The sequence below is a fragment of the Dromaius novaehollandiae genome, chromosome 21 (genome assembly GCF_036370855.1).
Source record: "Dromaius novaehollandiae isolate bDroNov1 chromosome 21, bDroNov1.hap1, whole genome shotgun sequence".
NCBI classification, from domain to species: domain Eukaryota; kingdom Metazoa; phylum Chordata; class Aves; order Casuariiformes; family Dromaiidae; genus Dromaius; species Dromaius novaehollandiae.
Window position 1 is genome coordinate 8,984,819 of NC_088118.1, and position 9,964 is coordinate 8,994,782.

Consider the following 9,964-nt stretch of genomic DNA (forward strand, 5'->3'; position numbering starts at 1 on the left):
AGCAGGTCCAGCAAAGAAGGGCTCTCTCTTCTCAACATGGCTTCAGCAGAAGCACAACCTCTGGAAGCTTACACAGTGGCTCCTGTGGCTGTCAACACTACGACCATGCCCTGAGACAGCTGCTGCCAGGCCTTCCAGCTGTTGGCGTGTGCAGGTTGAATCACATGTGCCTAGGATTTTCCAAAAGGCTGGCCTCTAAACCTCCTCTCTTTAATAGGCTCCTGAAGCAAGCCATTTCTGACTGACAAACTGGGAGCAGGCTTCTTCAAGACAAAGTTTGGGGACAGCCAGCTGTGGGCTTAGCTGCCTGAGTGGGGTGCAACTGCAAGGCAGCATTCCCATGAAAGTCTCCGAGGCCAATGCAGGTGACCAGCGATTGAGAAGCTGTTGACTCAAGCAACCTGGCCAAGCACAGACGAGGAGGTTCACCTGTCTGATTGAGAAAGCCTTTGGGAGCAACAGTTCGGTGTCTCTTTGTTTGTTTGTTTTTTCCTTGATAGCAGCAAGGAGAGGAAATGGCGGTTAGCAAGGCTCTGGAAGTGCAAAGGCTGGAGCACTTTCTGGAGTTGGAGTCTGTAGGAAAGCTGCCATTTCCAAGCATCTTGAGCAGCACTGGGAAGGCTTGGCATAGGCCTGGTTTACTGCAGTCAGCCTCTCTACTAAAGCTAGCACTCAGCGCCCCTCGCAGCTCGGCAGGAGTTTGCTGAGGCCTTGCACATACGCCACTGCCTTCTTGTGTGCATGCCACCTTGTTCAGCAGCTACTTGCACAACTCTGCAAGAGTTGGACAAGACCTCGTCTTGGGCTTGCCTAGTTTCTTGGCAGGAGACTGACCTTGAGAGGTGCAGGCCCATTTTCTCACTCGAGCTTTGACATTGGCAGGCCGCAGCAAGGGCCAGCTGCTCCCTCAGCTGCTGCTGGGAGCTGGGAGCCAAACACAGTCCCACGGCTGCCATGGCAGCAACGTCCCCAGCCAGGGCCCCATCCCACAGTAGCCACATGAGGTGAGCAAGGCAGGCCCAGAGATGGCAGCTCGCTTCAAGCAAGAGTCCAGATCCTCAGGCGTGCTCGTGGGGATGAGACAGGTGCAAGGTCAAGCTGGGAAACCAATCCCCGGGTCAAGGTCAGCATGAGGTCTGACGAGGGTGCCTAGGGTCAGACACAGCCCAGTGATCAGCAGGTAGGTCCCGGGTCACGCCAAGAGGTCTGGCCATGGGCCAGGTGTCCATGGCCAGGCACAGGCATGGCTGGAGCTGAGCAGAAGACTAGTGCTCCTACAGTGCTCCTTGTACTCGCCTCAGGAGAAAGCAGGGGTGGCCAGCTCTGTGTGCAGGCCAGCAGCTCAGCTCTGCTGAGCCCACGGAATGGTGCAAAGGGGCTCTTCTGCTGCCTCTCAGCACCTGGGGCCCTTTCCTGACACACATGTTCAGAGTTGCTCTTTTGATGTCAGCCAGCACACAGGCCATTCTCAGCAAGGCCCTCAGCCTCTGCATGATGCCCAAGGAAAGGGGAGGAGGTTATGTAAGAAGTCTGGCAGATGTGGAGACCAGAGGAGGATGCAGCAACGGAGCGGAAGGTGTGTTTGTGGCAGGCTGAGGAGGCAGGTGCAGGCATTAGGAGTGGGAAAGAGGAGGAGGTGGCAGTAGAGGTCGAGAAGAGATGGGCAGGAGAGGGCAAGCAGGCAGTGACTGTGGTGAGGCTTCCAGGTGGTGGCCACTTGGAGAAAAGGCTAACAAGGAAAGGAAGGGGATGACAGCGAGGCACAGAGTGTCTTTTCCAGGGCCAGTGGCCACATCTGCCACCATCTGTTTCAGGAGGTGAGGCCACCTCTGCTGTGAGGGCCGAGAAAGCCCTGCCACAGGAGAGCTCCGGCCACTCTCCTCCCTGGCCCACTCTAACCCCAAGCCAGGAGGCAGGCACTGAAGACGCCTTGGACACAGGCTGCTGAGACACACCCACCGCCCCCCCAGCAAGGGCTGGGGCAAAGGCCAACCCTCCAAACTCCCCAGGGCACGCGGCAGGACAAGCCCCGTGGGCAGCAGGGTACCTGACAGCGCAGCTGCAGCAGCAAGCTCTCAGGCCACAGCCAGGACACGCGCAACACAAACAGCACACCTAGGAGAGGACAACAGCACTTTGCTTTTATTGTGTGCATGCAGGCATAGATGACAAGGGGCAGCTCCTCATGGATCCTCCAGCCTGCAGCCTTTCCAAACACACTGTGCTGTCTTGTACAAGCCAGAACACCCCAAGAACGTGGAAGCAAGGGCAGGCCCTGAGCTCCTGCGACAAACTTGCCCCAGGGCAGGCAGAGACTGAGAGCTGCAGGGCACAGCTGGTGTCTTGGTGCTGCAAGAGCAGGCAGCCACTGGCCTGCAAGGGCCCAGAGGAGCCTTGGCAATGGGCCCTGCTCAATGCTGCAGAGGAAGGCGAAAAGCCCCCAGGCACTGCTGCCAATGTGTCCTGGGGGAAAATTCCTTCCTGACCCCAAAGCTGGCGATCGGCTCTTCCCTGGGCATGTGAGCAAGGCCTGCCTGCCGGCCAGCCCTGCGAGGCTTCTCACGCCCACCAGGGCATAAGACACCAGCACTGCCCCACCCCTTTCCTCTCTCAACCTGCAGCCACCTTAGGGGCTCCAGAGAGTAGCAAAAAAACCCAAAAACCAAAAAACAACCCACTGACCCAACAGAGCTGGGGGAAAAACGTCTTTCCTGGGCCCTGCAGGAAACTACCAGCTGCTCCAGAGGGTTGGCGGAGAGGTATGACACTGAGGAGAACCACCTGGAACATCCTCACATCCCATCGCCTGCATTTCCTGACTGCTGCATCTGGCACCGAAGCAGATCTGCATGGGGAGCTTTGGAAGGGTCTTTGGCTGCCGAGAAGGCATGTCCTTGTTCTTTGCAGGCCCTCAAGTTCACTTTTCCCACTGATCTGCAGCTGGAAAGGCCTGGTGCCCTTGGGCATCTCCAGGTGTGTGGGGGTCTTCTCATGCCAGCAAGGGCTTGGTCCAGTCTCTGAAGGACCACAGTTACATCCGGCTAGGAATCCGAGCCTGCTCGGAGCATGCCTTGGATCAGAGCACCTGCAGAGAACTCTTGCAATGGAAATTCTTCCACGATCCAATGGCTACACAAGGGCTGAATCAGCTGTGAGATTCAGCCTCTTGCCTTCCCATCAGGAAAAGCCTGGGCACAGTCTCCGCTCCCAGAGGAATGGCTGCTGACAGTGGTGGGAGGTGTCCCTTCCATTGCTCACAGCAGGCATGCAGAGGCCAGCAGTGCCCAGCAGCACAACACGAGGACAGGAAGAAAGCCTTCAAGCCTGCTTGCCTTGGCCTCCTTGGGTCCGCTCAGCTGATGGGGCTTCCAAGAGACCTGCAGCTGGCAGATGCTGACCTCCCTCCGCTTTCCGGAGAGGGAAAACACTGTGAAAACATTGCTGTGCCTTGGGATTGCTCTCTCCGTCTTTGGAGGCGTCCCAGGCAGAAGAGGAACAGCATCAGCAGTCTTGCTGAGGCTCAGACAAGCCAAAGGCCCAATCTGAGAGCAGGTGCTGGCCACTGCAGCAGCACTCTCTCCCAACAGGTAGCTGCTGCCCAGCAAAAGCCCCTCCTGGCACAGGCCCTTGTCCCAGCAGGCTGCAAGCACTTCCTCTGAAGAAAGAAGGCTATCGGTCCACAAGCAGCAGGCAACCTCTTCTCTGCCCGTGCTGCTGCAACCTGCCACCGGTACAGACTGGCGCGAGACGCCAAGCACAGGCAAGGAGAACTGGCACCTCCGAGAGTCCCTTGTCCTCGGGGGAACATTGGTGCCATGATGGGGAAGGGCCGCCTGCTTCCCACTTCCAGCAGCTCTGCGAGGCTTTGCCAGGGAGCTCGGACTTCCCATCTCCATCAGGCTCTCAGCAGTCCTCATCCCAGGCAGCCATTTCCTGAGGCTCTTTCAAAGAGCCCTCTCTCCTGTCACAGGTCAGGCACTGAGGGCCACTGCGCTCAGCAGGCCAGCAAAGGTGCTGCACATAGGGCAGTTGCCACAGGCCAGGTCGTGGCCACATGCCACGAGCATCAAGAGCTGCTCTAGGTCATTTGACTGAAAGCATACACACAACACTGCCTCACCACATGCATCCTAATACCCATTGCTGACTCCTGCCACCACATTGAGTCCTGCAATGAGCCAGCAGATTCCTAGGCACTGGAACCTGCATTCCAGTGGTGGCAACAAGGGCCAGGAAATGGCTTCAGAAAGAATGAGATGGCGGCTATCTTTTTGGAGTCTATGGAAGAGCTGCGTTTCCCTCTCGGGAAGAGCAGTGGAAGGGAGCTCTGCCTGGGCAGCTGGAAGCGCACAATAGCCCTGCGTGACACTCAGCAGGCAAGCACGCTGCAAGAGCAGGATTTGGAGAGACACGCGGGCACAGGCAGCCTCTCTGATTTGCTGCCTTGTCTGCCTCCTGTTAGCTGGAGGAAGGAAGTGCTCCACAGTCAAATCCCGCACAGCTCCTGCAAACGCCCAAGCAGACTTCCTCCAGCCCTGCGCAGTGCACTGCCTCCAAGCTCTGCACTAGCACCACAACACAGCACCGCACACTTCAACCTCAGCATGGCCCTCCCCGCTGACCTCTCCTGCAAATGCCGCTGCCACAGCTCCCAAGATGGAGCAGCCCCAAGACAATTTCCACCATGCCCCTTGAGGGCCTGACAACCACCAGATGCCTGAGGTCACGGCAAGCTTTCAGAGGACACCTCCAAACACCTAGCAGCACCCCCGGAGCCAGCACAAGGCAGAACACAGCCAACCTGGGAGCTCCACAAAGGCAGGGTTTTCTCCACCCCAAAAGCACAGGACAGCTTCGCTATTGTTTCAGCACTGCTGAAGCTCATGCAGCCTCCTCAGAAAGCTCCCGATGCAACACCAACGGCCACCACAAAGGGAGAAGCAAGGGCAGCAGGGGCGGAGCAAGAGGCAGGCAGAGCTTTGTTGCACTGCATGGGAAAGTGGTTGGGCCAGCACCAGGCTACTCGGTTGCCTGCAGTCTCTTGCCAGTGGGAAGTGCAGGCCAGTGCGGCCAGAGAGATCACCAGTGCTTTGGGGCTCTCATGTCTCCCTCGTGGCCTGAGGAGGCTGCAGAGTGGTGCCCCTCTCTTTGCTAGGCCCCTTCTCTCACTCTCCTTGGCCAAGAGGCATCCTAGGGTCTCACCATGCCTGTCTTCTCCATCCTGGCTTTCTTCAGGCCCTGTTGAGGCAGTGTTAGGGAGCGGAGCGGCAGACACAAGCACTCGACGAGCCCACGAAGCAGAGCAGTGAGTGGTCTCAGCACCAAAGCCGGGCAGATAAGGTGCAAAGCAAGGGCTGGAAGGATGGTCAGAGGAAGGCCAGGAGGAGGTCTCCATACCAAGTGGAGGTGCAGCTGCTGGGTGCTTCCATGGTTCAGTGTGCTGAGGTGCAGGCACTGGTGCTCCTGCATGTGCTGCGACAATGCCCTGCTCGGTAGCCATCGATAGCCCTGCTGGCCTCGCAGGAGTGTGTTCGTGCCCAAGGACAGCCTGCCGAGAGCCTCCCAAGAGCCCTTGGCTGCAGGCAGCTCTGTGCTCTGGCAGGGGGCCCGGGAGGCTGCGCCTCTTCTGCTGCCGCGGGGCATTGTGACTGCGTTGCCGGGGGACAGCACTGTGACATCGGGGCCCCGGGGCCCCGCCGCAGCCTCCCCTGCCAGCTGCCTGCTGGCCCAGCATCAGCGCATGGCACAAGGTCCCTGGGGTGCCAGCCCTCACGCAGTCCCTGTGCCCAGGACGCCAGGGCAGCTGGTCCTCTCCTTGCCTGGCTGCACACTGGGCATGGCCAGGAAAGCCTGCTGGGCCCCTTGCTCTGTGTCCCTGTGCACCAGGGTGTCCCTGTCACCGCAGAAAGGGCAGGAGTCCAGTCACATGCTGGCATTGGCAAGTGGCTTCTCTCGCAGCTCCACCAGCAGCCGGGGAGCTTGGCAGAGCTGGGCACAGTGCCAGCAGCTGGGCAGCAGTGACCTGCTGGCAGCTGGAGGTGGGCGTGTTGGAGGGGAGGGGCGAGCTCAGTTGTTCTGGGCACCAGAGCGTGGCCCCGGGCCACGGGTGCAGGCCCATCTTCCGCCCTGCCGCGCAGCATCAGTGCCAGGGCCCTAGCCGGACTTCTTCAGGCACAGAACAGCAGCAGGTCCAGCAAAGAAGGGCTCTCTCTTCTCAACATGGCTTCAGCAGAAGCACAACCTCTGGAAGCTTACACAGTGGCTCCTGTGGCTGTCAACACTACGACCATGACCTGAGACAGCTGCTGCCAGGCCTTCCAGCTGTTGGCGTGTGCAGGTTGAATCACATGTGCCTAGGATTTTCCAAAAGGCTGGCCTCTAAACCTCCTCTCTTTAATAGGCTCCTGAAGCAAGCCATTTCTGACTGCCAAACTGGGAGCAGGCTTCTTCAAGACAAAGTTTGGGGACAGCCAGCTGTGGGCTTAGCTGCCTGAGTGGGGTGCAACTGCAAGGCAGCATTCCCATGAAAGTCTCCGAGGCCAATGCAGGTGACCAGCGATTGAGAAGCTGTTGACTCAAGCAACCTGGCCAAGCACAGACGAGGAGGTTCACCTGTCTGATTGAGAAAGCCTTTGGGAGCAAGAGTTCGGTGTCTCTTTGTTTGTTTGTTTTTTCCTTGATAGCAGCAAGGAGAGGAAATGGCGGTTAGCAAGGCTCTGGAAGTGCAAAGGCTGGAGCACTTTCTGGAGTTGGAGTCTGTAGGAAAGCTGCCATTTCCAAGCATCTTGAGCAGCACTGGGAAGGCTTGGCATAGGCCTGGTTTACTGCAGTCAGCCTCTCTACTAAAGCTAGCACTCAGCGCCCCTCGCAGCTCGGCAGGAGTTTGCTGAGGCCTTGCACATACGCCACTGCCTTCTTGTGTGCATGCCACCTTGTTCAGCAGCTACTTGCACAACTCTGCAAGAGTTGGACAAGACCTCGTCTTGGGCTTGCCTAGTTTCTTGGCAGGAGACTGACCTTGAGAGGTGCAGGCCCATTTTCTCACTCGAGCTTTGACATTGGCAGGCCGCAGCAAGGGCCAGCTGCTCCCTCAGCTGCTGCTGGGAGCTGGGAGCCAAACACAGTCCCACGGCTGCCATGGCAGCAACGTCCCCAGCCAGGGCCCCATCCCACAGTAGCCACATGAGGTGAGCAAGGCAGGCCCAGAGATGGCAGCTCGCTTCAAGCAAGAGTCCAGATCCTCAGGCGTGCTCGTGGGGATGAGACAGGTGCAAGGTCAAGCTGGGAAACCAATCCCCGGGTCAAGGTCAGCATGAGGTCTGACGAGGGTGCCTAGGGTCAGACACAGCCCAGTGATCAGCAGGTAGGTCCCGGGTCACGCCAAGAGGTCTGGCCATGGGCCAGGTGTCCATGGCCAGGCACAGGCATGGCTGGAGCTGAGCAGAAGACTAGTGCTCCTACAGTGCTCCTTGTACTCGCCTCAGGAGAAAGCAGGGGTGGCCAGCTCTGTGTGCAGGCCAGCAGCTCAGCTCTGCTGAGCCCACGGAATGGTGCAAAGGGGCTCTTCTGCTGCCTCTCAGCACCTGGGGCCCTTTCCTGACACACATGTTCAGAGTTGCTCTTTTGATGTCAGCCAGCACACAGGCCATTCTCAGCAAGGCCCTCAGCCTCTGCATGATGCCCAAGGAAAGGGGAGGAGGTTATGTAAGAAGTCTGGCAGATGTGGAGACCAGAGGAGGATGCAGCAACGGAGCGGAAGGTGTGTTTGTGGCAGGCTGAGGAGGCAGGTGCAGGCATTAGGAGTGGGAAAGAGGAGGAGGTGGCAGTAGAGGTCGAGAAGAGATGGGCAGGAGAGGGCAAGCAGGCAGTGACTGTGGTGAGGCTTCCAGGTGGTGGCCACTTGGAGAAAAGGCTAACAAGGAAAGGAAGGGGATGACAGCGAGGCACAGAGTGTCTTTTCCAGGGCCAGTGGCCACATCTGCCACCATCTGTTTCAGGAGGTGAGGCCACCTCTGCTGTGAGGGCCGAGAAAGCCCTGCCACAGGAGAGCTCCGGCCACTCTCCTCCCTGGCCCACTCTAACCCCAAGCCAGGAGGCAGGCACTGAAGACGCCTTGGACACAGGCTGCTGAGACACACCCACCGCCCCCCCAGCAAGGGCTGGGGCAAAGGCCAACCCTCCAAACTCCCCAGGGCACGCGGCAGGACAAGCCCCGTGGGCAGCAGGGTACCTGACAGCGCAGCTGCAGCAGCAAGCTCTCAGGCCACAGCCAGGACACGCGCAACACAAACAGCACACCTAGGAGAGGACAACAGCACTTTGCTTTTATTGTGTGCATGCAGGCATAGATGACAAGGGGCAGCTCCTCATGGATCCTCCAGCCTGCAGCCTTTCCAAACACACTGTGCTGTCTTGTACAAGCCAGAACACCCCAAGAACGTGGAAGCAAGGGCAGGCCCTGAGCTCCTGCGACAAACTTGCCCCAGGGCAGGCAGAGACTGAGAGCTGCAGGGCACAGCTGGTGTCTTGGTGCTGCAAGAGCAGGCAGCCACTGGCCTGCAAGGGCCCAGAGGAGCCTTGGCAATGGGCCCTGCTCAATGCTGCAGAGGAAGGTGAAAAGCCCCCAGGCACTGCTGCCAATGTGTCCTGGGGGAAAATTCCTTCCTGACCCCAAAGCTGGCGATCGGCTCTTCCCTGGGCATGTGAGCAAGGCCTGCCTGCCGGCCAGCCCTGCGAGGCTTCTCACGCCCACCAGGGCATAAGACACCAGCACTGCCCCACCCCTTTCCTCTCTCAACCTGCAGCCACCTTAGGGGCTCCAGAGAGTAGCAAAAAAACCCAAAAACCAAAAAACAACCCACTGACCCAACAGAGCTGGGGGAAAAACGTCTTTCCTGGGCCCTGCAGGAAACTACCAGCTGCTCCAGAGGGTTGGCGGAGAGGTATGACACTGAGGAGAACCACCTGGAACATCCTCACATCCCATCGCCTGCATTTCCTGACTGCTGCATCTGGCACCGAAGCAGATCTGCATGGGGAGCTTTGGAAGGGTCTTTGGCTGCCGAGAAGGCATGTCCTTGTTCTTTGCAGGCCCTCAAGTTCACTTTTCCCACTGATCTGCAGCTGGAAAGGCCTGGTGCCCTTGGGCATCTCCAGGTGTGTGGGGGTCTTCTCATGCCAGCAAGGGCTTGGTCCAGTCTCTGAAGGACCACAGTTACATCCGGCTAGGAATCCGAGCCTGCTCGGAGCATGCCTTGGATCAGAGCACCTGCAGAGAACTCTTGCAATGGAAATGCTTCCACGATCCAATGGCTACACAAGGGCTGAATCAGCTGTGAGATTCAGCCTCTTGCCTTCCCATCAGGAAAAGCCTGGGCACAGTCTCCGCTCCCAGAGGAATGGCTGCTGACAGTGGTGGGAGGTGTCCCTTCCATTGCTCACAGCAGGCATGCAGAGGCCAGCAGTGCCCAGCAGCACAACACGAGGACAGGAAGAAAGCCTTCAAGCCTGCTTGCCTTGGCCTCCTTGGGTCCGCTCAGCTGATGGGGCTTCCAAGAGACCTGCAGCTGGCAGATGCTGACCTCCCTCCGCTTTCCGGAGAGGGAAAACACTGTGAAAACATTGCTGTGCCTTGGGATTGCTCTCTCCGTCTTTGGAGGCGTCCCAGGCAGAAGAGGAACAGCATCAGCAGTCTTGCTGAGGCTCAGACAAGCCAAAGGCCCAATCTGAGAGCAGGTGCTGGCCACTGCAGCAGCACTCTCTCCCAACAGGTAGCTGCTGCCCAGCAAAAGCCCCTCCTGGCACAGGCCCTTGTCCCAGCAGGCTGCAAGCACTTCCTCTGAAGAAAGAAGGCTATTGGTCCACAAGCAGCAGGCAACCTCTTCTCTGCCCGTGCTGCTGCAACCTGCCACCGGTACAGACTGGCGCGAGACGCCAAGCACAGGCAAGGAGAACTGGCACCTCC